Genomic DNA, 21,763 nt, shown 5'->3' with positions numbered 1-21,763 from the left:
AAAGGATAAACAAGATTGATGGACCTCTAGCCAGGCTCACCAAGAAGCAAAGAGAGAGGACCCAAATAAACAAAATCAGAAATGAAAGAGGTGAAATAACAACAGATCCCGACGAAATACAAAGGATTGTTACAAAATACTACGAACAACTCTATTCCAACAAACTGGACAACCTAGAGGAAATCGACATATTCCTAGAAAAATACAACCTTCCAAAACTCAATCAGGAAGATTCTAAACAGCTCAACATGCCAGTAACTATGGAAGAAATTGAAGCAGTCATCAAAAAGCTTCCGGCAAACAAAAGCCCGGGGCCAGATGGCTTCACAGGAGAGTTTTATCAAACTTTCAAGGAAGAACTAAAACCTATCCTCCTCAGACTATTCCAAAAAATTCAAGAGGAAGGAACACTTCCAGGCTCCTTCTATGAAGCCAGCATCACCCTAATACCAAAACCAGATAAAGACAACTCAATGAAAGAGAATTACAGGCCAATATCCCTCATGAACATTGATGCCAAAATCCTCAACAAAATTCTAGCAAATCGGCTCCAGCAGTACATCAGAAAGATCATACACCATGACCAAGTAGGATTTATTCCAGGAATGCAAGGATGGTACAATATCCGCAAATCAATAAACGTGATACATCACATAAACAAATTGAGAGATAAAAATCACATAGTCATATCAATAGATGCAGAAAAAGCATTTGACAAAATCCAACACCCTTTCTTGATAAAAACTCTCAACAAGGTGGGAATAGAAGGCTCATACCTCAACATAATAAAAGCTATTTATGATAAACCCACAGCAAACATCATACTCAATGGGCAAAAACTAAAACCATTTCCCCTAAGAACAGGAACAAGACAGGGATGCCCACTCTCACCACTCCTGTTTGACATAGTACTGGAAGTATTAGCTATCGCAATTAGGCAAGAAGAAGAAATAAGAGGCATCCAAATTGGAAAAGAAGAAGTGAAGCTGTCCTTATTTGCAGATGACATGATATTGTATATAAAAAACCCAAAAGATTCCATCAAAAAACTAATAGACTTAATAAATGAATTCGGCAATGTAGCGGGATACAAAATTAACGCCAAGAAATCTATGGCTTTTCTATACACCAATAATGAACTTACAGAAAGAGAGACTAAAAAAGCAATCCCATTTACCATCACACCAAAAAAATTAAGATACCTAGGAATAAACTTAACTAAGGAGGTAAAAGACCTATACGCAGAAAACTACAGGACACTGAAAAAAGAGATAGAGGAAGACGTAAACAGATGGAAGAACATACCATGTTCCTGGATTGGTAGAACCAACATCATTAAAATGTCCATACTACCCAAAGCAATCTACAGATTCAATGCACTCCCCATCAAATTACCAACAGCATATTTCACAGACCTAGAAAGAACTCTCCAAAAATTCATCTGGAATAAAAAAAGACCCCGACTAGCCTCAGCAATCCTCAGAAAGAAGAATAAAGTAGGTGGGATCTCAATACCAGATTTCAAGCTGTATTACAAAGCCTCTGTTCTCAAAACAGCCTGGTACTGGCACAAGAACAGACATATTGATCAATGGAACAGAATAGAGAACCCAGATATCGACCCAAACCACTATGCTCAATTAATATTTGACAAAGGAGGCAAGAACATACAATGGAGTCAAGACAGTCTCTTCAATAAATGGTGTTGGGAAAACTGGACAGATACATGCAAAAAAATGAAACTAGATCACCAACTTACACCATACACAAAAATAAACTCAAAATGGATACAGGACTTAAACATAAGACGGGAAACCATAAAAATACTAGAGGAATCCACAGGCAACAAAATCTCAGACATATGCCACAAGAACTTCTTCACTGACACTGCCCCTAGGGCAATGGAAGCTAAAGAGAAAATTAACAAATGGGACTACATCAAAATAAAAAGCTTTTTTACAGCAAAAGAAACCATCAACAAAACAACAAGAAAGCCCACTGCATGGGAAAACATATTTGCAAATGCTATCACTGATAAAGGTTTAATCTCCAACATCTACAGGCAGCTTATGCAACTTAATAAGAGGAAGATAAATGATCCAATAAAAAAATGGGCAACAGACCTAAACAGAATATTTTCAAAAGAAGACAGAAGAAAGGCCAAGAGACACATGAAAACATGTTCAAAGTCACTTATTATCCGAGAGATGCAAATCAAAACAGCAATGAGGTACTATCTCACACCTGTCAGAATGGCTATCATCAACAAATCAACAAACAACAAGTGTTGGCGAGGATGCGGAGAAAAAGGAACCCTCGTGCACTGCTGATGGGAATGCAGACTGGTGCAGCCACTGTGGAGAACAGTATGGAGTTTCCTCAAAAAACTGAAAATGGAACTCCCATTTGACCCAGTAATCCCACTCCTGGGAATATATCCGAAGAAACTAGAAACACCAATCAGAAAGGATATATGCACCACTATGTTCATAGCAGCACAATTTACAATAGCTAAGATTTGGAAACAGCCTAGGTGCCCATCAGCAGATGACTGGATCGGAAAACTGTGGTACATCTACACAATGGAATACTATGCTGCCATAAAAAAGAAGGAATTCTCATCATTTGCAGCAACCTGGATGGAATTGGAGAACATTATGCTAAGTGAAATAAGCCAGTCAATGAAAGAAAAATACCACATGATCTCACTCATTTAGGGATAGTAAAGAACATTATAAAGTGGTGAACAAAAAGATAGATACAGAGACAGTAAAGCATCAAACAGACTTTCAAATTACAGGGGGAAAGTTTGGGAAAGGTGGGGGAGTTATGAAATCAAACGAAGGACTTGTATGCATGCATATAAGCATAAACAATGGACGCAAAACTCTGGGGGGGGAGGGCATGTGTGGGTGTGGGGTGGGGGGGTAATAGTAAGATATGTACACATATAATACCTCAATAAAAAAAAAATAAAAAAAAAGTTATTTCAGATATTGTTCCATGAACAAGAGTCCCTCTGGAATCTTGTTAAATAAAAATATTTATCAATTCTCACCTACTAAAGCATAGCCTCTGGGAATGGAGGCCCAGAATCTGTATTTTTAAAGAAATTCCCTGGGTAAGCCTAGTATGCAGTCAGGTTTGAAAACTGTCATTTTAACACCTTGGCAAACTTTGCCCATGGGGACACTGCTCTAGGTACAGGGATATAAAAGCCTAACAGGAAATATTCCATATTCGGAACACACACTCTGATAGAATATCTGTCCCATAATGAGCCAAAATACATCTTTCTACAATGTCCATCTCAGCATCCTGCTTCTTGGGACTTCACAAAACAAGCTGAATCATTTGCCTTGATGACCACTGATCTCATCCATAAAAGAAGCCCAATGTCTTCTGAACCCCTGACCAGCCTGGTGCAACCCTGGCTTCCTCTGCCGGGTCATGGCTTTGGGCGAACTGCGAATATCACTTTGGAGCTCTTTTGAAGTTTTGGAGAAGCTGGGCTGTTATTTTAACTCTGCATCCATGCATAACATAACAACTTCTCAACCTCCAGGCTGAGCTATGATGTACTACCGCGGCCTGCTCCTATCTCTTTTTCCTGTCTGTACTGATGTTTTTTCCATCTCTCATCCAATGTTCTTCAAGTTTTTCCCCCTTAGCTTCCCTGCAGCACGACTCCACAGATTTGCACCTCAGTAAAGAAGCCCAAAGAGATTCTGTTTCTGCAGATTCTTCCTTCCATACTGCAGAAGTCCAGGGGACTCAACACCTCTCCTCTCAGATAACTACTCCGGGCTTTCTCTCTCCCAGGTGAAGCCAAACCACAGGATGGTGGGAAGGGCCAGCTCCATGCCACTGGCATTTTGTTGTTATTGTTTTTTAATCCTCACCTGAGGACATGTTTTTATTGATTTTTATGGAGAAAAAAAAAGGGAGAGAGAGGAAGAAACACAGAAACATCAATGTGAGAGAGGAGTATCCATCAATTGGTTGCCTCTCATATGCTCCCAGAGCAGGGATTGAACCCACAACCTTTTGGTGTACAGGATGATGCTCCAAACAACTGAGTCACCTGGCCAGGGCAGCATTTCTTTTTTTCTTTTTTTTTTCTTAGCTTTGTCCTTCGGTAGAAGCTGTGCTAACTAATATATGTTCCATAGTATTTGTTTCACTATGCCAAAGATATTTGATTTGAGGAATAAGGTAGAAGAGGATGAAAAAAATCAGTTGTTATGTTGAAATTATCTCTTGTACTTCTGTCTCCCTCAGGGACATTGAAGGGATGAAGGTCACTTATCCCCAAACCATCAAACTCTATACAGCACATGTGCATCACATGTATGTGTGCTTTATCATTGTATTCCAAATTCCGTGCAGTTCCTCAAACACCTGAGCAACAACCTAAAATACCTTATATAATTGCATTTATTTGTGCATCTGCACTGATATTTCAATGAGCATGTATTATTTGGGTCATTTTTACTCATACTGCATTATCTATCCTTGATACAATGCTAGCAAATAACTTGAATAGATAAGATGCCTACGATGTTTTCAGAGAATCTGGAAAATGTGAGCTTGTCTCAGGATTTACGTTCATACCCTTCATAGCTATTATGCTGCTTCCACTTGGTGTCCAGCCTTGCCTCTCTGTGATGTGGTCTCTACTCCCGTGGAGATTATGCACTAGCTTCATGCTGATCCAGACTGGCCTGAGTGCAAAGGTCTCCTTTATGCTTCTGCCCTAGTGGCTTCCCAGGCCTGCAGAAGAGGTTTCTAACTTCCTTCCTATATCTCCAAAATCATTTCCTGGGGGTCTCCCAGCCAGCATCACCTGTCTGCAGAGGTTCTGGTCATGGGCACCTGCCTGTTCCCTACCTAGAGCATTCTGGCCTGGGGCCCAAGGTCATTCTGCAGGAAGCATCCAGGGAAGGAGAGTGCCAGTGTGTGTGCTGGACTGTGCTGTAGGAAGGGTGCCCAGATACACCAGAGGGCACATCTTGTCTCTGGAAAATACTGACTGTATGATCTGTGAGACTATGGGCTCAACTGTGGTGACCTCACAGGATGGTTGTGGAAATTCAAATAATATATTTAAGATGAATGGCAATTGGGAACCTAATACATATTCATTCCTCTCTTCCTCTCTTTTCCTTACTCTTTGTGTACATTTGACTTGAGGAATGAGCGCTTGTCTCTTCCTAATGTCGCTAAATGAGTATGCCTTGTATTTGTATAACACTTAATAAGACACAAAACACATGCAGAAGCATGTCACCCTCCCAGTTATTCTGAACCTGGAGCAGCAGATGCCATTATTCTCATCCTTCTGGTGAGGAAATGGAACCTAATGGGGCTAAGTGATTTGCCCAAGGTCTCAGACTCTGGTCTCTGGAGTAGAGTCAATACATATTCCCAGGAGACTGTTAAACCATCTGAATATCTCCTCAAGGAGCCACCACTGGTCATCCCATTCTCCCACCAGGCCATGGATTCCTTAGTAAACAGACTCTTCTGTCCCAGATTAGCTCCTCTGAGGCTGGCACACAGCCATCTGACAGATGAATTCACATGAAGGTGGCAGGGGCTGATAACGACTTATGTTAACATTGCACAAGTATTGACATTTTAGCAGGGAGAGGCTCTGGACAATGCCTCGATGCAGGGAGGGCAAACAGCTTCATCCTGAATGCCAGCTCGGATCCATTAGTAGTGTCTGGCCAGCGCTGCTTTGCAAAGGAGCCTGAGGCTCTGTCAGGGCTCAGTGGAAAACCTGCTGTGATCCATGGTCAGTGTCTGCCACAGATGTGGACGGGCTCCTCACTCCCCAGCTCTGATCCTGGACGCACCAGAGACAGCCCGGAAAGAATTCCCACCCTCCACCCTCCCCACTTGGACCTATTTCCTTCAAGATGTGCTGATGAGCTGGAGGTGGCAAAATGGGGCTTGGACAAGTTCCCTGCATGAGTCCTAGCATCTCCTGAATCTAGGTTCTCTCATAATGAACATCAAATGAGATACTAGATGTGAAAGCACTTTGAAAATTATAAAACACTATTTAGCTATGAGGTGGGATTGTTGTCAGTCCAAGTACTATTGCCGACAGGTAGGGGGGCGAGGGAGGGGTACAGGGAGATCTCCAGAATTCTCAGATAGCTCTAGGTGGTAGGGAGTAACTTATGTTGCCTTTAACCTATACCAGAATGAGGAAGAGGGTTTGTTCTGGGGTCACCTTCTTCCTGCTTTGTCTCTCCTCCCCTCCTCTCGACCCTCCAGGAGATGAGCCGAACAAGCTGGCCCAGCAGCATTTCCTCCTCCCTCCCTGGCTGGGTATTGGCATCATTATCTGAATATCAGCAATAACAGATAGGAGAGGCAGATACCAATGTTTCATTACCTTGGGCGCCGCTGGGGATTGCTGCCCGGATATTGGGATTCACGTGGCTGTCTCTCTGCAAGACTGACTTTGAAAAAGTGAATTTTCCTCCACAGGTTAACCAGTGCAGGCCTGAGGGGCAGGGCAGGGTCCCCTCCTGGGCCCTGCCTGGTGCCACCGGCTTCCGTCCACAGCACTGCTAGGCTCATATTTCTAGTCATTTAATTGCTTGCACGGCTGACAATAAGCTTATCCACCTGGCATGTGAGCCTTTGCATATCCCTTACCTGACTTTCAAAATTATTGCATCTCCTCTTTGTCACTCACCCTCTGCTCTGGAAGACCAGGTTATCTACTGTTCCCCACAGTGTCAGGCACATCCTTACCTCCACCCTGTTCCCTGAGCTGCCTGTGCTCCCTGGCAGGCCAGGCTCCAGTCTCTACCTGCTAAGCCCCATCGTTGGCTCAAAGCTCAGCCAACATGGCACATTCTCAAGGTCCATAACAATCTCTGTGGATCACAGGCCATCTTCTCTTCCTTTTGAATAAATATTTCACAATAGCTAACAAAGCTGGAGTACATATCTGGGCCCTACACTGTGTTAACTTCATATCCATGATTGTAGTAAATTCTCACAATAACCCTATGATTAGGTACTACTATTAATCCCATTTTACAGATGATGAAACCAAGGCCCAGAGAAACCCAGGAATCTTCTCTGTACAAAGCAGTAGGTGCTGAAGCTGAGATTGAGGCCCAGCTCTATCTCCAGGGCCCACAGCCAGGACCTGCATCCTCCAGGGTGAATTGAGCCTCAGGAGCACCTCTCCTGTGGACATAAGTGATATTCCACTGGGTATGAGAACTCCCTGGGATCTGGTCTCCAGCCCCTGCCTTAATTAAAACTCCTGCACAATAAAGAAGAGATTACCTTTTCTCAGCTTTGTCTCCCCACTAAACAAGAAAGTGCTGAGTAACTCTAGATTCAATCAACCACCTTCTGATTCCCTGATGCCGGGAATCTATTTCCCATGGGCTCCACATCATGAACCCATTTTCCCGCAGCCTAATCCATTGTGTATTTCAACCAATCAGTTCTCTCTGCAGCCTCTCCCAGACACCAAACATGATGTTGTTTTTCCTGCATCCTCCTTATCTGTGCTCTGCCATCCTCAGTCACCTCCAACTCTCTAAATCTCTAAACTTCAAAACTCTACCCTGAGCCCATCTCCTCAGGGAACTCCTCCCAAGCTCTTACAGCCCACATTGGCCTATCCATCCGCTGCACTGTTAACACATATATACAATGTCCAACCAGCTCCTTTACTAATTGATAATTAGTAACACTAATCTTGTGCTGGGCTCCATATTAGACACTGTGGGGGTCCAAGAAAAGTCTGACACATGCACTGCCCCTATCTCCTAAGGGTCAGACACTAGGGAGACAAGAGTTGCCCATGTAAAAAGATAATAAAAGTGCCCAATCACTTGTATGTGTGAGGTGGACAGTTCAAAAATACATACTATGGAAGCTCAGAGGAGGGTAAGAGCACTGTGCATTCTGGAGCTTAGGTTGGATGTTACCTGGAGGAGGAGGGGCTTAGTGGATGAGTCCAACCAGGGCAAGTAGGAAGGAAAGGGGACATTTTCCAGGAGGGGCAATAATACAATACATATAACACAATCACGTGGTAAGAATATGAAGCAAGAATGACTTGTGAAACAGGCAGCAAGGAGACAGGTTTGATGGGCAAGAAAAATAGACAGAGAATGCGACAGGGAAAGGTGGAGCTACTAAATGCATCCATGTAAGCCTTGCTTCCCTGTGAGAAGTGTCTTATTCAACCTCTCAGTCTACCTATGTGATACTGAAGGCCAAAGACACCAGTGTGGTTCAGGAATGGTGAAGCTGGGATAAAAGTTGGGTCCACAGAATTCCAGGTCTGTTTAGCCTAGTGGAAAATTCTTTAGAACTGGACAAAACCTTCGACTAGATGGTTGACTCTGAACCTTACCTGAGAAATAGCTCATCTGAGCTGTGACCACACGCTTGAGGACTTGCAGTCCGGCCAACAACCTGGTGGCTCCCTTGGCCAGATCAATTTTACTTCTCAGAGCTTGAGTTTCTTCATCTATTGGGAAAAAATAAAGTTTACAGTTATAGCTGAGTTCTAGGATCCTGGTAGAATTTAATGAGATGCTGCTCGTTGAGTGTTTCCACAGTATCCAGCACATAAGAAATTCTCAATATAAATGGCATTCTATATGAAATATGGGGGTGGTAATGCCTCTCCAGAGGACATATACATTCTATGCAATTAAATAACAAAGAAACTGAAACCGAGAGTTTGGGGGACCAGGAATCTATCCCAACTTAGATCTATAGTAGCAGTGCCGCTCTTGCCTGCCAGCCACAAATTTGTATCTCCTGCAACGATCTAGCCCAGGGCACAATCCATCGCAGATGTTTAATAAAGGTTTCTGAACTGAATGGATTTAAATTGGATCAAATTTAATTGGATGCTTTGTTTAAAATTTAAAAGTCTGCCTCTGAGAAGAGGCTGAATGAAATGGGTCTTAGGTGTAGAAATCATTAATTCCAGCAAACAGACTTGACCTGTCTTTCCTTTATATTGATAATTCCCGACAGAACACCCCCTCTGCTTTCCCTCCTGCACCGCTCAGAGTTGACTGAACATGAAATCCACAGCTGAGGTCTGGGTTTGTGGGCGACATCGCAGGCGATTACAAGTTTGTATTTAATAGACCATTCTCATTATAAGCCCCCAATGTGCCAAACACTGTACGTTGCTACTCAGACTCATTTCTACCCTGTTTTGCTTTTCTATTGTCCTATAAGGTGAAAGCCTGGGAACCGTATGGTCCAGAATCCCTGGAAAGCTATGGGCTGCTGCTGAGAGGGTCTCACTGGAGCCTGGAGGGCAGGAGAGAGGGGTACCTGTTTTCCTCCTGACTTTGGCAACAACAGAAGATTTGGGGCAATCATATCAATGGGGATATGACCATCAGGGGAGTGAGTTCCCTGGTCCATGCTGCTTCGGGGGGCAGTGATTGCAGTGGCAGCAAACCTGCCTGAGGAACTGCAACCATATCAGCATGTATGCAGGCTGCTGTGCACGGGGCAAACCCCTGCCACCACTTCTCCTCCAGCCACTCTAGCATAGCTGTAACCAACTGCCGGTATTGAATCCTCTTCTGCTCCAAATTCCTAGAGTATGCCGTGTTTTTCTACCAGACACTGATCCACCACTGAAGGCCTTCTCAGTATATTTTAAATTGTGAAAACAGATTTTCATTAAGCTGCTAATGATCATAACAACAAAACAGTGTAGCACTTCTAAGAGTCGGGGCTTTTGAATAGTAGACTTAAAGGAAACCATCTCTGAAGGTAGAAGGGTTTCCACCCAATGACATATGATGGGGGAGGTTTTGACCTATGGGCCCTTCCCCACTTGTCTGAATAACCAGGGGATAAACAGGCTTCTGTGAAAGTGACATGAATGGCCAGCAGTGAAGTGAATGACCAAGAGTACAGGGACCATGAGCAGCTGCCACGTGGGTGCAGATCATGAGATGGAAAGGGAGAGGGCCAGGAAGTTTGTTTAGCCACTGAGAAAACTCTGCCAGCACTCACTCCATGGTCAGCCGGGGCAGGGGCCCGTCCATCTTAGCATTAGTTGGCCTCTCAGGCAAGTAGCAGCCATGGGGAGCAGAGGTGGGACTCTCCCTGAGCTGGGCTTCAGGCTAATCCTGAGGCTGAGATGCCAGCAGCACCCCAGCGCCCAGCTCCAGGCACAATGTCCAGATCAGTTCCTACTCCACACTTAGAAAGAACATCTCTACTCAGGTAGCTGCCATGCCCAGGCCTTTGTCTCCTTTGCTAAGCGGGTCCTCAGTCTGTGTGGGAGGTGCCTCAAAGGTAAAACTGCAGATCGTGGCAAGACGCAGTTTTGAATTGACTGTGCCTTAAAGTTTCTGTTTTTTGCTTCGTTGTATATTTAGAAGGGAAAAACAAAACAAAACACAACAAAAACCAAACCTTTAAGAAATCTAATTATATGTTTGAGTTATAGACCGGTTTTTAACAACAACAAAAAAAATTAACAAAAAAAGGGGGCTCATTAAGAGTCTTTTGTCTCCAAAACAAGTGTGTTTTCCTAAGCCATAGAGCCAGCAAATTCTAATTGCTGGCTTCATTATACAGAAAAGTCTAAGTGTAACAATCAGAAGCCTTATTACACATACATAATTGAGTTTCATTGCAACTTATGAAAACATAAACTCTCTTAAACACACTTGCAGAAAATGTTGCATCATCAAATCAACACTTTTATTATACAAAAGTAATTGTGTTTAAAGACGTCAAACATATGTTACTTATACCAAAAAAATTAGTTGTTCTATGATTCAGAAGTCTAAATCTTGAATCTGAGAGTAATGTTTTGTTTGCAAATGCAGGGAAAAAAAAAAGAAAATTACAAACTTTACTAATGAGATTTAAAGGAACTTGCTCTGAAAATATTCTACTTTAGAAATTCTAAACCCTCAAATTCCCTTTTCTGGCCAAGTCATCCATGAGCTGCCTTTCTTCTGTGCCTGGCTCCCAAATCTATTTCTCATTCTGCATCTTCACATTTTTCCTTCTGTTTTGAAAGAATTCGTTCTCTGCATAGTCCAACTCACAGTCATTTGAATTCTCTTTCATTAGCACCAGTAGTCCCTTTGCCCCGTTACAGTTCCACCATCCTCACCTTGTCACACGCATCCTACACTAATCCTTGCCCTCTACTTCTCACAGTCCTATGTCTGCGATCATGGACCCTCCAGTGAATCCTATGCTACTGTGTCCACTAGGAACTGGGAAGCTCCAAGTCCAACTGCTCCTTGCCGCCTATTCTGCTGTCTCCTTACTTCCCCAGGGGCCTCTCCTCCTCTGGACCAGCTATATCATGTGTGGGGCCCACATGTGAGGTAAAAACGCATTCCATGTGTGCGAAAAGCAGGTGGAAAGCCTTTTATTTCTTCTATGTCTCATTTGCTATCTAATATCACACTCTCTCCAGTGCAAGTATACCTGCCAGGCAAGTGCAGACCCTCCCAGATGCTCACCTGAACTCACTCCTCAGTACACACCTCAGTACATGAGCATATGCCTGACTCCAGCCTCCCAGGCTTAGGTAGGTGGGAGCAGAAAAGAAAAAGGCAGAGAAGCTATCCTGGGGCTGGAACAGCAACATGAGCCAGGCCCCAAGTCCACAACACATGCCCCATTTTTCTGCTGGACTCACAAGACACAATTCAAAGATAAAATTATTAAAATTTCAAGATGGAGACGGCAGAGCATTAAACCCTAAAAGGGGGGGAGGGGGGGTGTGTGATTGCCATGAAGCTGACCCTCCCCAGTACCTCCACATTCTCCTTAAATCACAGGATTATTTTCACTTGTCTTCGAGATCCCCAGCTAACCCTGACCTTACCAATCACTATGGCTGCTGATGAACTGTCATGCATTTAACAGGTAAGTCAACAACCATCCCAACTCCTTCCGATGCTCTTCAACCTGCCTGTGTACTCACCTCAGCCACACCCCAACCACTTCTCGTGCCTCATTCTAACAGGCTGTCTCCTGCCACACAGGGGCCAGGCCATGTCTCTCTTGCCATCTTCAAACATTTCCTCAGAGTTCTGTTCAGCCCCAATACATTGCTAAGTGCTTCACCAACTCTCTCATTTGTGCCTCTCAACAAACCAGCATAGAATGTGCTCTTTCTATCCTCATTTTTCCATTTGAAGCCGGGAGTTTACAGTCACTTGCTCAAGATTACACAGCCACTAAGAAGCAAAACCAGAGTTTGAGCTCAGACTCCAAAACCTAATGGCACCTAGCCAACATGGCATTTTCAAATCCTCTCTCTCTACTGACTTTTTTCTCTCAAATGAAACTTGCTCTAGTAGTCCACATCCTACAACAGCAGAAAGTCAAACAAAGAGGAAAAATTCAAACAGAAACAAAAAGAGCAAAGATACTGTTTCGTGATCTGATTTGGTTTAAATGCCCACCCCTCTCCCATTTACCACTGCACTTCTTGACACCATGGCACAAGCTCCCCAACGTTGCTCTTTCCTCTCTACACGTCCCTCTCCTGGAAATGTCTGCCCCTGGTTTGGGCACTCAGGAGTTTTCTGACCCTGCAGTTGGCTGTCAGTGCTTTTCCTCCTTGACCTCTCTCCAGCCTGAAACACCGGTGCCCACCTGTTTCCCAGCATTCTTCCATCCCATCCTAGGCTTGTCTGGGATTCATTGGGCCTCTGTCACTCAGGCCACACCCAGGATGGTGGTGTCCCCAAGTTACACCCTTGTCCTCTCTTGCTCTGTCATCTTCCTGGGGGATCCCAATGGTGCATAGGCATCTCCTAGGTCCGTGGTCAGCAAACTGCGGCTCGCGAGACACATGCGGCTCTTTGGCCCCTTCAGTGTGGCTCTTCCACAAAATACCATGGCCTGGGCGAGTCTATTTTGAAGAAGTGGCGTTAGAAGTTTAAGTTTAAAAAATTTGGCTCTCAAAAGAAATTTCAATCGTTGTACTGTTGATATTTGGCTCTGTTGACTAATGAGTTTGCCAACCACTGTCCTAGGTGCTACACACATGCATAACCCCACACTTGTGAGTAGGCAAGAATAATCACTGCCTACTTTAAAAATGATATAAATCAGACACTGTACACTTATCATCTCCTTGAATCCTCCCCAGCTCTTCAAAGTGATAAGAAATCTGAAGTTCATGATAGCTAGGTGCCCTCTCCAGGTTGCCCTGCTGAGCACCAGATCCAGGCTTCCAGCCAGGTGTGCCAGACTCCATGCCCATCTTCCACCAGTTGGAAAGGAGAGAGCACTGAACTACTTGGAGGGGCCAGGGTCTATGTTTTACCTGTGCAAACTCATCATACTTGGCATAAAAGTAGTAGTATCATCTTTTTTTTTTCAGCAAGAGCTTAACATTGTGTCTTAGATTGCTGATTGATTGATGGCACAATTGACTGATATATTGATGTTTGCTTACCCCTTTGTAACCTTTCAAGTTTGCCTATTTCTGTTCTTTAATCATATCAGTAACTTTCAAATTAACTCATCTTAAAGGGTCTGAGCACCCTTGGGAAATTTAGTATTACTAACTTAATATCCTAGCTTCTCATGCTGGGAGGTAGGTATTATTACTGCTATAATTAAAACCATATTAATTAGATTTTTTAGTCACCTGGATTTCATCAAACTCCAGCATGGGAATTGGGTAGCAGTCTATGCTATGAGATATGAAAGACATGGGAAAGACCTCCCTGACCCCCAAAATATTGCACCCAGCGGGAGTTCTAAAGTAGCTAACATTGGAAATTAATCCCATTAGATAATAGCTCTTGCCCATGCAGGATTTGTTTTTGGAATGTAAAAGCTTCTGGTACAGGTGAAACAAATCAATAAGTAGTTGGGGGCTTGGGGTTTTGTTTAAGATCTTTTTAAGAACTTCTTTGTACCAGATGTTGTGCAAGCATCATGAGGATACAATATTGATCAAACACTGCCTCCTCCTTTAAGTACATCCCTAGCTGGTAAGTTGCAGGAGGCCTGTGGTTACTTGGCCCTGCAGCAGATATTTACAAGGCACAGCACTTAAGTAAGCGATGGTTATGGGGTGATTGTGGAAAGAGGACATGGTTAGGAAGAGCTGGGATCTAGCTTAGATTTTGTCAGTAAGGTATTATGTGACCTTGGGAATCACTTGCTTCCAAAAATTTGCCCTGAGTCTGATGCCCCTCTAATTCCATGGGGGCAATTTCTAGTTGAAAAAGAATTTCACAATACCCTCGATGACATCGATACCAAAGATACCAAAGCCTAACACAGTGCCTGACCCACAGTCGGCACCAACATCTTCGTTTCCAACTCCATTCCAATCCCAGCCACAGAAGGTCTTGAACTGGCTGAGTCCCAGAGCAGATGGGCAAAGGAACAAAGGAGAACTGGAGTGGCTAGGAGAACCTCTCAGAGAATAAGTAGCCTAAAAGGGACTTCAAAGCAAAGGTAGAATTTGAAAGCAGTGGGTGAGAAGGGCATGGCAGGTGGTATAAGAGTCATGAGGCAAGACCAGCACGTTAACCTCACTGCAAATGACCTTTATCAGACATGATTATTTATAGGTGATGTCTGGATACCATTTGGAGACACCAGCAATTGTGTTTTAAGAAATGAAGACTTAGAGGTAAAGCTGGCAGCCTCACAGACATACTATGCTTTCCATGGAGAGAGGCTTGTTCACCCATTCTAGACAGAGAGATGGAGGGTCTACTCAGGAAGTATGGCAAGACATTGAAACCCAGGTCATTTGTCCCAAGCCTCAGTCCAGCTTCGGTAGCTCATTGGTTCCTCTTATATGTGACACATCTGCTCAAGTCAGAAGGATCTCTTGGGACTCAGATCAAAAACAGTCTCCATGAGAAAATCAGCAGTAGCCCTAACCACTGCACTTGGGGCTTTGTTGTTGTCTCATTGCTTGTTTTGCTGTTGTTATTTTTCAAGGATGGATGGATGCCAGAGGTAGAGGGATGTTGTTCTATAAGCACCTCCTTTACTTAACATCTTGCTTGTGGTATCTCATTTTATCCTCACTGGAATTCTAAGGGATAAGCATCAGGTTACCTATTTTTATGGGTGAGGTTAAAAAACTCTCCCAAGGCCCCAGCTAGAAAGTGGCTGAACCAGGATTTGAACTCTGCAAGCAGAGCCAGGAGTAAGGTAAGGCAAGCAAAGTACTCAAGGTGCAAGATTTCAGGAGGTCCTCATCCTCAGGTGTTGAGAGTACACTTGTGTGAGCCTGAGAGTAATTGCCTTGCTTTACCCCTAGTCCTGGCCCTGCGCACAAAGCTGTCAGACTCCAAAACCCATACTCTTTCTCTTACATCACCCACACATTCTGTGAGGCAAGCTTTTCAACAGTCACATCAGCCCCTTAGGAGCCCATAAGGAGAAATGATTCCCAGGCAAACTCTGGCCTGGGAATTTTAGCTCCCAACTGCATGCTTGTCATAATCCCAGTTGATGCTTAGACAAGGCAGAGCAGGAATATAAAAATGGATAAATCATTGTCAGCCAGAACTGCTCCTGGAGGTGCCATGTAACACTCACATGTCAACAGACACTTGGGTATGATATAGCCCTTGCTGGAGCTAGAGGTGCAGAAGCATTAGCCCTCAATATATCAATTTTTAGAGAAGGAAGAACATTTGCAAGAGAAGTTGTGCTCTCCAGTGACCCAAAGAAATATCCTTTAGCTTGTCTAGATGCTACACACAGTACTTCCTTGGAAAAATTACTCTATTGGGGCATGAAAATGTTAAAAATCTAAGGGCAGACTGGTCACTGGGCCCCCACCCAAGGTAAGCCCAGAAACAGACACAGCTGTTGCACACAAAGAGCCTCACTTCCCTCCCCATCCCATGCACATTTGAGACAAAGAGAGACTCGTGTGCCAAATAGCAAGTGGCAGATATTAAGCTGGACAGCAGGGCCATAAAGCCACCACAGAAGGGGACATTAAAGAGATAGTGTAAATCCCTCAATGGCAGCACTAAGTCTCTGTCAACACTGGCATCAGCTTGTGCAAAACACATGGAAATCCATGATGCTCACCACGGTTATGTTCAGAGTCTCCTCAGAGGATGTGGACGAGTAAAGAAACTAAAAATTGATTACTGTACAACCCACCTGGTCTCAACCCATTTCCCTTCCATACTATTCTGCTCCCCTGATCCTGTTTCACTCAAAATCATCCCACCCGGCCCTAGCTGGTTTGGCTCAGCGGATAGAGCATTGGCCTGCGGACTGAAGGGTCCCAGGTTTGATTCCGGCCAAGGGCACTTGCCTAGGTTGCGGGCTTGATCCCCAGTAGGAGGCAGCTGATCAATGATTCTCTCTCATCATTGATGTTTTTATCTCTCTATCCCTATCCCTTCCTCTCTAAAATCAATAAAAATATTTTTTAAAGAGTTAAAAAAAAGATCATCCCACCCTATCTTGCTTTCTCCCACCCTATTCTGCACCAATCCATCTCACTTCTGTCAATTTCTATATCCTATACTGATTACAACTATTTTGTTCAATCTTATACTTTTACAATTCAATTCAACCTTACCAAACTAGCTCATTACACATATAACAATAATTTTATTACCTTCCTGAGCTGGTGTGCTTATGGAAAAAAGATAACATGAAGAGATTGGTACTGTACTTAGATGGGCTCCAAAGCTGACTACCATGCTCAAAGACTCTAAACTCTTGAGTAAGGTCAATGTGAGACAGTTCTAGTGGTTTGAGTCTCAGCCTTTCTCAACTGGACATTTTTATCAGTATATGGGCTAGAGACATAGAAAAAAGAAATGGATCAGAGCTAACATTTGCTGATTATCTTCTGTCTGCTATGATCTAGAACTTTCTTCAAATGCAATATTTCATCTTATCATCACCATTGCCTTAAGAGGTATTATTTTTATCTCTATTGAACGAATAACTAGCACTCAAAACTTTAAAAACTGTGGCCAATTTACACAAGTAAGAGCTGTTTTTATACCCAATAGGACTAGTCACATAAAACCCATGATCTTTCCAGAGCTTCAGTCTTATGTGGTTGGTTATATAAGTGCATGGTGCTGGTAGTATGAGCATTGGTAACATTAACACTGGTAACATTAGCAGTGGTTATAGCTTTTATCACTGTCATACAAAACCATCTCTCCATGGTTGTGGATGACATAAAGCATGGAGCAAATATGGAGGCTGAGGTATACAATTTATGAAAGAGCAACACATGGAGAAACATTACATGAAAAGCAATCTTTCCCTGCTCTGCCTACCACCCTAGTCTGTTTTATTTTACTTCATGTGTTATTTGTTTATTTTTCAATTATCTCTCTCCTCTCACTGGAATGCAAGCTTCAAGAAGGAAAGCACTTGATAGTGTTCATAGCCACATACCCAGCCCATGAAAGAGTGCCTGACAGATATCTGTTCCCCAAATATCATTATTTATTAAGTGTATGAATGAATGGTATAACACATTTCTTTAAAGTTCTTGATATTTTAACAATAATCAAAAGGTGATATCTAATAAAAAATTTGTTTTAAACTAATGTAAGATGTGAAATATATGATTTCCTTCAGTTTAAATAGCTAATGCATAAACATGCCAATTCAAAAAGAGACATCGCAGTCCCCAGTACATTCCAGGCTGGAATTCACTGGCATTCTGCAGGACAGGAGGAGACTGAAGGGCCTACTGTAAGAGTGCTCAGGCTGACAAGAAGAACCTGGGGGTATCAGAGCTTTTACCAAAATACTGAAGACCTGCCACATTGGAAGCATCATATGCATATTGGGTACAACCCCAAAGGCAGAACAAGGGCCTCTGGATGGAAATTATGTGGAGTCACATGTTTCTATACAGAGATGACAATTCCACCATTCTGAAATGCTAAAAAATGGCATTAGTTAATTCTTCCTAGCAACCCTCTTGCATCCTGGGAAGTGCTAAAACAGATGCTGGACCTCGGTTATTCTAGTTATAATTCAGGCTTTCGACAGAGATTAAACTAAATGAACTCTAAGATTCTAACAAGTCTAAAACTCGATGGTTCTGTTTCTCCTGGCCTTACTCATTTGGGCATCCCCAGAAGTATCTGACAGAATGCCTTCATGAAGCTCCCTGATCTTGGCCATCTCCTCAGAACATCTTGACTCTCCCCTGCTGTCCTAACCTCCTCTTAAATTTTTCCTCAACTCTCCTGCAGACTGGTGCTATAAATGTCCTTCTCCTCCATCTTCTTTGCCTCCTCCCTTTGTATCCCCAACATCTATCATGTCTTGAGTCTCCCCCGCCCCCAAAGCCTGCTCTATGCTGCATGACCACTAATTATTTATAAGGGAATTCCCTGTTATTTGGCAGTGAATATGAGACAGAACCTTATCCAGTGATAATAATACACATGTCTCTTAAAGGACTTTTATTACAAAGTAAGTCCTGAGGAATCTCAGGTATCATCAAAACCCACAGGAAACATAATAAAGGGCAACAGAAACCACAGTAAGGGTTGGGGATTGCAATTCGATTATAAGGCAGAACTAGAGGATCCTGTTTGAAGTTCCAAGTACATTGTAAGAATACTGTGTTCACTTGTGATTTCTATTGATTTGCAGTAACTTTAGGTAAAAGTTACAGAAATAGTGAAAGGCTCCAGGTCTCCAAGCCCAATCTTGGTGCTGCCACTGATTTGGGAGTGGGTAAAACAGATGTCCTTCAATTCTTATCATGATAAGAATAAAACGAGGGGTATCTGAGGTGAAAGATAAGCCAGAATGGAAAGGATAATCATGGTCACTGGGAAGATGTGGGCATAAAAGTTAATTTGCATACTCACTCCTGATTGGCTGGTGAGCGTCACAGAGGTATGGTCAATTTTCATCTTTCTCTTTTATTATTGTATATGTGTTTTCACACCTAGAAGAAAACACCAGCAGTCCCTGTTCTGTGCCAGGCAATGGGGTTAGAGAGCTGACTCCAGGCCCTTGGTCACCATCCTTTAGCTCTGTGTTTTCCTGACATTAAGCCTAATGAACCAGTTTTTTATATTTTTCTAGCTGGACTTGTCTTGCTGTGAAGCAGAGGTACCCCTCCCCCTAGTTCAGGAGCTTTTCCCTTTACTGATTGAGTTGCATAATTTGATTTAATAAATCTGGAGAACTTGCAGTGGGTTTTGCATACTTTCATTAGGGAAGATATATGTGGAATGGCTGCTGTTTGGCTGTGTTTAATTAAATTAATGAATTAACGTCTTTCATGGCAAGGACTCCACGTGCTTTAGCCCCCACTTTCGCTTTAGCCCCCAGGCATCACTCAGTAAGATTCCTAAAATGACCATAAACAGATTCTAAGACAAGAGTTGGAACTTACTTGATGTTCTCCCACTAAAAGTCAAGGATTTTCACCAATTTCTACTTTTACACTTAATATTTTCTAGTTTGCCCATTCCCAACCCAGTGTCTGATCCCGGGTCTGCAAGCCTCAGCTCTCACTCATTCCCACTCCTTCTCACATGAGGACACATGCTCTCACACACCATTCTCAATGAGGGGACCATGCATGATGACAGCTTGACTATGGAAGTTCCCTGGTGAGAAAGGCATTTAAAGAAGGACTGAATGTAAAACCTAAGGATGAACACCAACTCTAGTGTTCAAACCCCAGGCAGCAGAAAGGGGTGATGTGTTGGGTGGGGACAGCATCCATAGAGTTGATAAGGTATCCTATGCCAGCCTAGAGCCAGTGCTGTGCAATGGAAGAGAGGTGTGACTACACGGAAGACCTGCCAGTCAGCCCACTGGCTCCAACACATCTTTGTTGGAGTCCATTATTCACATTTTCTGTGGCTTTAACTGGTTTCTGGAGTCTTGCACAAAGCAAATGAAGCTGTAATCAAGGTCTTTGTCACTCTCCCATATTTGCATGTAAGTGTTGCAGTTTGGGGACAGCTCATCAGTCCTCAGTTTGCTCAGAAAGAGAGTTTTTAAAGGAACAAAAGGAAAACAACTTCAAAAGAATCCTAAGCAAACTGTGATTTTGGAGACACAGCAGACAAAAATATTTTAACTCCTCCTTAGTTTATTTGTGTGATATATTGGTCCAAACAAGCCAAGGCCTGGGTCCAAGAAGAGAGGAAGCACCTCTGTTTGCAAAGTTAATGGACTGCTTCATGGCTTGATGAGGAAGGAGGCAGCCCAAGGCACAGTGAATACAACTCCCAGGCAAGGAAAGAGCCCTGAAACCCAGCTCAACAACAGTCATCAGGAAGAGCAGGGGGGTGTCATGAAGTGAAGAAGAGATGCCGTGCCAGGCAGAACAGAGGAAGGTAGCAGTTCAGTCCACAAGGCCCGGCTTCAGGTTTTGAAAACAATATTATAGGACCATCTATGTCTTGCCAATGTGGTTGGACTACATTCAATGTTTTTTTGTTTGTTTGTTTGTTTTGTTTTGTTTGTTTTTCTGTAGCACCATTTATGTTTTCAAATATATATATTACATGTAAGTCAGACCGACAAGAAGCCAACATAGGATCCAGGGTCTTTTCCACTCTCACCAAAGCCCTTCCAACAGCCCTCCCTGGGTAAATCCCTATGGAACCACTCCTAGGATCATTTCAGAGTCACTGTGCAAGTCCCCTAATTAGATGGAAAATATGGAAGGTTTCCTCCAATCACAACAATCCAGGTTTCATGTACCATGTGAAACTTCTTGGCTGATTTTGCATAGAAAAAGGAGAGAAGAAAGTTAAAGCCAGTCTTCTAGTTGTATAAAAGATAAGTATCATGAAATGAGTGTCAATTTTCCCACTTCCTGGAAAATTGATCATACATTTTCCCACTGTGGTAGTCATTAATGATATTCACCAAATATTTCTAGCTTTCTGCTTCTGGACACATGGTGGGCTTGCACTTTCTGCCCCCAACCCTATGGTTGTGGGATCATGCTACTAGTTATTACTAACCAATGAATTGTGGCCAGTGAGTATTTGATTTCAGATTGCCAGACCCTACAATGCGCTCTTTTCTCTCTGGCACAGCAACCAGCAGTGTCTGATAGCAATCCTCCTCCTATTATCCCATGATGGGTACCAAGGATGAGAAGAAATAACTTTTTTAAGTCACTGGGAATTGGGGATTATTTGTTACCAATGCACAATCTAGCCAATCCTGAATAATGCATCCATTCATGAACATCCCCACAATTTTATAAGCCAAAGTTCAAATTTATTGGTTTCATGTTGGTAAAGCAAACAGCCAGTTCACTAATTAGTATTTCTTAACCCTAAAAAGTGCCCTATTTCATGTTTGTTACACATAAAAAGGAGTAACAGGTATTTCTCAAGGGAGGCTACTGTCTTGACTGGAAATGCACATTTCATGCAGGAAGGCAATGGGAAATATTTAAACAGTAAAAGTAAAATGTGAGGGTATTTGTTATAAGTACCATGAAAGCTCTACATTGGAGGCTGCTAAGGATTAAATATATGTGTCCCCCTTTAAATTAATACATTAAAGTCCTAACCCACAAGTGTAGCTATATTTGGACTAAGGAATTAATTAAGGTTAAAAGAGGTCATAATGGTGAGGCCCTGGTGCAACAGGATTAGGTCCTTTTAAGAAGATACCAAAGAGCTTGCTCTTTCTCTCTCTCTCCATGTGCATGCATTAAGGAAAGGCCATATGAAGACATAGTGGGAAGGAGTCATCCACAAGCCAGGAAAGAGCTTTA

The sequence above is a fragment of the Eptesicus fuscus genome, chromosome 12 (genome assembly GCF_027574615.1).
Source record: "Eptesicus fuscus isolate TK198812 chromosome 12, DD_ASM_mEF_20220401, whole genome shotgun sequence".
NCBI lineage: Eukaryota > Metazoa > Chordata > Mammalia > Chiroptera > Vespertilionidae > Eptesicus > Eptesicus fuscus.
The sequence above is the reverse complement of the archived record's forward strand: the minus strand, read 5'-3'. Positions refer to the sequence as shown.